The sequence below is a fragment of the Sciurus vulgaris genome (assembly GCF_902686455.1).
Source record: "Sciurus vulgaris genome assembly, chromosome: 5".
NCBI lineage: Eukaryota > Metazoa > Chordata > Mammalia > Rodentia > Sciuridae > Sciurus > Sciurus vulgaris.
Window position 1 is genome coordinate 62,326,486 of NC_136465.1, and position 6,494 is coordinate 62,332,979.

A 6,494-nucleotide genomic window follows, 5' to 3' on the forward strand; every position below is an offset into this window, starting at 1 on the left:
GAAAATGGGGTGGGAAGGGGTGGGGGAAGGAAAGATAGTACAATGAAACAGACAGTATTACCCTATGTATATGTATCATTACTTGAATTGGGAATCTACATTGCGTACAACCATAAAAATGAAAAGTTGTACCCCATTTGTGTACAATGAATCAAAATGCAGTGTGTAAAAATAAAAATAAATTTTAAAAATTAAATTAAAAAAAATAGAACTACCATATGATTCAGCAAGTCTACCACTGGGTCTATATCCAAAGAATTGAAGTAAAGTTGAAGAGATGTTTGCACTCCCAGGATTACTGAAGCACTATACACAGTAGACAAGATATGGAACAAACTTGGTGTCCATCAGTGGATAAATGGATAAAGAAAATGTGGTATATATACACAATGGAGTATTATTCAGCTGTAAATGAAATCCTGTCACTTGCAACAATATGAATGGGAGTAGAGACATACAAGTGAAGTAAGTCAGGCACAGAGTGACAAAACCATGTTCTCAATCATATGTGGAAGCTAAAAGAAGTTGATCTCACAGAATTAGAGAGTAGAATAGTGGTTACCAGAAGCTGGGAATGGAGAGGAGGGAGGAATGGAGAAAGGATGATTTATAGGTACAGGGTTGTAGCTTGATAGGAGGAATAACTTCTAATGTTCTATAGCACTGCGGGACAACTGTGGTTAAAAACAATTAATTGTAAATTTCAAAAGAACTAGTAGAGAGAATTTTTAATATTCCCAACACAAATGACAAATGTTTGAGGTGATGGACATGACAATTACCCTAATCTGATGCTTTTACATTGTATACACGTATGGAAATATCACACTATCCCATAAATATGTATAATTATTAATGTGTCAACTTAAAATAATTTTTAAAGAATTTTTTCCCACAGAATTTGGTGGACTTTGTTCCATTGCCTCCTAGCATTAAATAATGGGTTTGGGGGGTGTACAAGGAGAGCAGCAGAGGCCAGTCTGACCTTCCCTCTTCTGGCAATTTGATTTTTCTCTTAGAATACAATGTATAGATAAAGGCAAAGAAATAAAGTTTAAGTGAAAAATTATTTGAAATGTAGTAGAAGAAATAAACATATCAATTAAAAAAGCTGAGTGAACCACCAGTTGGATAAACCCAAAAGTAATCACACAAAGATACATCATAATTAAACTTTTAAAAACTAACATCAAAATCCTGAAAGCAGTCAGATGTTTTATACTGGTAGGGAAATGTCACTTTGAGTGGAAGTAGATTTCTCTTCTGAAACCACAAAAGACAGGAAGTGGCACGCCATTTTTCAAGTACCTGTACCTGAAGAAAAACAGAACCATCACTCACGAAGTCTCTATCCAGTGACATAGATGATGTAAGAATGAGGGGGAGCTGGGGCTAGCTCGGTGGTTGAGCACCTGTGCAAGGTCCTGGGTTCAATCCCCAGCACCAGAAAAAAATAAATAAATAAGGAAAAAATAAAGACATTCTCAGATGGAGAAAAACTAAGAATTTGTTGCCATCAAATCCACTCCTAAAAAGTGGCTAAAGAAAACAGGTGCAGGGGCACATGCCTGGTAGCCCAGCTACCTGAGAGACTGAGACAGGAAAATAGCAAGTTTGAGGTTTGTGGTCAGCCTGGGCAACCTAGCAAGATACTGTCTCAAAATTAAAAAACAAACCCAGGTTTAGTGGCACATGCCTGAAATCCCAGCAGCAAGGGAGGCTGAGGCAGAAAGATCGCCAAGTTCAAAGCCAGACTCAGCAAATTAGCAAGGCCCTGTTGCAGATTTAACAAAAAAAAGGTGGGGGTGGGGGTGGAGGCTGAGGATGTAGTTCAATGGTTAAGAAGGACCCCTGGGTTCAATCCCTGGTACCAAAAACTTTTTTAAAAATTCTTAAGTGTTAGGTACCCATCATTATGTACAATCATAATGCATCAATAAAAACAGTGGAAAATAAATAAAATGTATAATTTTTTTTAACTTTTGGGTTTAGTTCAATGGTAGAACATTTGCTTAGCATGTATGGGCCCTGGGTTCAATCCCCAGTACCACCAGGAAAAAAAAAGGAGAGCTAAATTTCTCCAGGGTACCCTAGACATAAAGAATGTTCTCTGACAACAGAAACTTCAGAAAAGAAGGAACATCAAGGAAAGTAAAAAAGAAAAACTGGAAAAGAACAATAGTTTACCCTCTCATGAGTTTCTTAAATCATATTTGAGAGGATCTAAGATGGCGGACTAGAGGGTGACTGCATCTCCAGTCGCTCCAGAACCCAGGATTCAAGAAGGGGAGGCATTGAGAGACTCGGACTAAAATAGAGCCACGGGGTGAGTCTCCCCCACCCGGTGAAGCGCTGCCCGGGCGGCAGGCCCGGATTCAGGTGGCTTATTAGAGTAGGGCAGGGCAACTAGAGTCTCCCCAGGCAGCTCTGCACACTCCAGCGGTGGGCTCCTCCCACAGGGCCAGATTCTCCAGCATCTCGGAGCAGGCCCCACAGTGAGAACCTTTCTGCACAGAACCAAGCTTCAAGTCCCGGACCCAGCAGCGGGCCCAGGCTCACAGGTGGCTTCAGGGACCAGGGCAGGGCAGCAAGAGACTTCCCCAAGCAACCCGGCTCCCTCTGGCAGCAAGCTCCTTCCACAGCCAGCTTCTCAGAGCAGGCCGCCCAGTGAGAGCCTTTCCGCACAGAGCCAGCTCCAAGCCCTGGAACCAGTAGCAGGCGAGGGGCAGCTTTCTTCAGAAGCACTGCATTATCAAGTTCCTCCAAGACTTCAGGCTTCTGAAGGCTGGGAGGTGATATACTGGAAATCTACAGGGACACTATAAGCCAATAGAGGAAATCTGCAATATCTCAGAGTCTCACTGATATCTGAACAATATGAGAAAACAAGGGAAGAAAATGTCCCAAACAAACCTAGATACTATATCAATAAAACCCAATGACAGCACAGCAGAAGAAATGTCAGAAAGGGAGTTCAGAATGTACATAATTAAAACAATCAGGGAAGCAAACGAGGAGATGAAAGAGCAAATGCAGGCATTGAAGGAGGAGATGAAAGAGCAAATGCAGGCATTGAATGATTGCACCAATCAACAGTTAAAAGACCAAATACGGGAAGCCAGAGATCATTTCAATAAAGAGGTAGAGATACTGAAAAAAACCAAACAGAAATCCTTCAAATGAAGAAAACAATAAACCAAGTTAAAAACTCCAGAGAAAGCATAACCAATAGGATAGAACACCTGGAAGACAGAACCTCAGACACTGAAGACAAAATATTTAATCTTGAAAACAAAGTTGACCAAACAGAGAAGATGGTAAGAAATCATGAACAGAATCTACAAGAATTATGGCATATCATGAAAAGGCCAAATTTAAGAATTATTGGGATTGAAGAAGGCTTAGAGAAATAAACCAAAGGAATGAATAATCTATTCAATGAAATAATATCAGAAAATTTCCCAAATCTGAAGAATGAAATGAAAAACCAAGTTCAAGAGGTTTATAGGACTCCAAATATACAAAATTACAACAGACCCACACCAATGCACATTATTATGAAAATACCTAACATACAAAATGAAGACAGAATTTTAAAGACCACGAGAGAAAAGAATCAAATTACATCAGGAGGAAACCAATAAGAATATCAGCAGATTTTTCAATCCAAACCCTAAAAGCTAGAAGGACCTGGAACAACATTTACCAAGCCCTGAAAGAAAATGGATGCCAACCAAGAATCTATTCCCAGAAAAACTTACGTTCAGATTTGACGATGAAATAAGATCCTTCCATGATAAACAAAAGCTAAAGGAATTTACCAAAAAAAAGCCGGCACTGCAGAACATTCTCAGCAAAATATTCCATGAGGAAGAGATGAAAAACAATGATGTGAATCAGCAACGGGAGGAACTAGCCGAAAGGAATAGTCAAATAAAGGAGAAACCAAATCATGTCAAAAAACAAACATGAGTCCAATGACTGGGAATACAAATCATATCACAATAATAACCCTGAATATTAATGGCCCGAACTAATCAATCAAAAGACATAGACTGGCAGATTGGATTAAAAAGAAAAATCCAACAATATGCTGCCTGCATGAGACTTACCTCATAGAAAGAGATACCCATAGACTAAAGGTGAAAGGATAGGAAAAAACATACCATGCACATGGACGCAGAAAAAAGTGGAGTATCCATCCTCATTTCAGATAATGTGGACATCAAGCCAAAACTAGTCAGAAGGGATAAAGAAGGACATTACATACTGCTTAAGGGAAGTATAAATCAGCAAGACATAACAATCATAAATATCTATGCCCCAAACATTGGCTCATCCATGTACGTCAAACAAATCCTTCTCAATTCCAGAAATCAAATAGACCACAACACAATAATACTAGGCGATTTTAACACACCTCTCTCACCACTGGATAGATCTTCCAAACAAAAATTGAATAAAGAAACCATAGATCTCAATAACACAATCAACAATTTAGACTTAACCAACATATATAGAATATACCATCCAACAAAGAAGTAATACACTTTCTTCTCAGCAGCACATGGATCCTCTAAAATAGACCATATTTTATGCCACAAAGCTACTGTTAGCAAATACAAGAAGATAGACATACTACCTTGTACTCTATCAGATCATAAAGGATTGAAATTAGAAATAAATGACAGAATAAAAAACAGAAACTTCTCCAATACCTGGAGATTAAATAATACACTATTATATGATGAATGGATAACAGAAGACATCAGGAGGGAAATTAAAAAATTCTTAGAAGTAAACGAGAACAAAGACACATCATATCAAAATCTCTGGAACACTATGAAAGCAGTACTTAGAGGAAGACTTATTTCATGGGGCACATTCAACAAAAGAAGTAGAAATCAACAAATAAATGGCTTAACACTACAGCTCAAAGCCCTAGAAAGAGAAGAGCAGAATAACACCAAAAGTAGTAGAAGACAGGAAATAGTTAAAATCAGAGCCGAAATCAACGAAATTGAAACAAAAGAAATAATCGGAAAAATTAACAAAATAAATAGTTGGTTCTTTGAAAAAACAAACAAAATTGATAAACCCTTAACCACACTAACAAAGAGAAAGAGGGAGAAAACTCAAATTACTAAAATTCTGAATGAACAAGGAAATATCACAACAGACACGAGTGACATACAAAACATAATTAGAAGCTATTTTGAAAATCTGTACTCCAACAAAACAGAAAACCTCAAAGACATCAACAAGTTTCTAGAGACATATGAATTACCTAAACTGAACAAGGAGGACATACACAACTTAAATAAATCAATTGCAAGCAATGAACTAGAAGAGGTCATCAAAAGCCTACCAACAAAGAAAAGTCCGGGACCAGATGGGTTCTTAGCAAGTTCTATAAAACCTTTAAAGAAGAGCTCATTCCAATACTCCTCAAAGTATTCCATGAAATAGAAGAGGAGGGAATCTTCCCAAACTCATTCTATGAAGCCAATATCACCCTGATACCTAAACCAGACAGAGACACATCGAGGAAAGAAATTTCAGACCAATACCCTTAATTAAAATCAACGGAAAAATTCTCAACAAAATTTTAGCAAATTGCATACAAAAATATATTAAAAAGATATTGCAACACGATCAAGTGGGTTTTATCCCAGGGATGCAAGGTTGGGTCAACATCCGGAAATCAATAAATGTCATTCACCATATCAACAGACTTAAAGTTAAGAGTCACATGATTATTTTGATAGATGCAGAAAAAGCATTCAATAAAATACAGCATCCCTTCATGCTCAAAACATTAGAAAAAATAGGAATAGTGGGAACATTCCTTAACATTGTAAAGGCCATCTATGCTAAGCCCATTGCAAATATCATTCTACATGGTGAAAAACTGAAAGCATTCCCCCTAAAAACTGGAACCAAGCAGGGATGCCCTCCTTTACCACTTCTATTCAACATTGTCCTTGAAACTCTAGCCAGAGCAATTAGACAAACCAAAGAAATTAAAGGGATACGAATAGGAAAAGAAGAACTCGAACTATCCCTGTTCACTGATGACATGATTATATATTTAGAGGAACCTGGAAATTCCACCAGAAAACTTTTAGAACTCATAAGTGAATTCAGTAAAGTAGCAGGTTACAAGATCAATGCTCATAAATCCAATGCATTTTTATACGTAAGTGATGAATCTTCAGAAAGAGAAGTTAGGAAAACTACCCCATTCACAATAGCATCGAAAAAAATAAAATACTTGGGAATCAATCTCACACAAGAGGTGAAAGACCTCTACAATGAGAACTACAGAACACTAAAGAAAGAAATTAAAGAATACCTTAGAAGATGGAAAGATCTCCCATGTTCTTGGATAGGCAGAATTAATATTGTCAAAATGGCCATAACACCAAAAGTGCTATACAGATTCAAAGCAATTCCAATTAAAATCCCAATGATGTACCTTACAGAAATAGAGC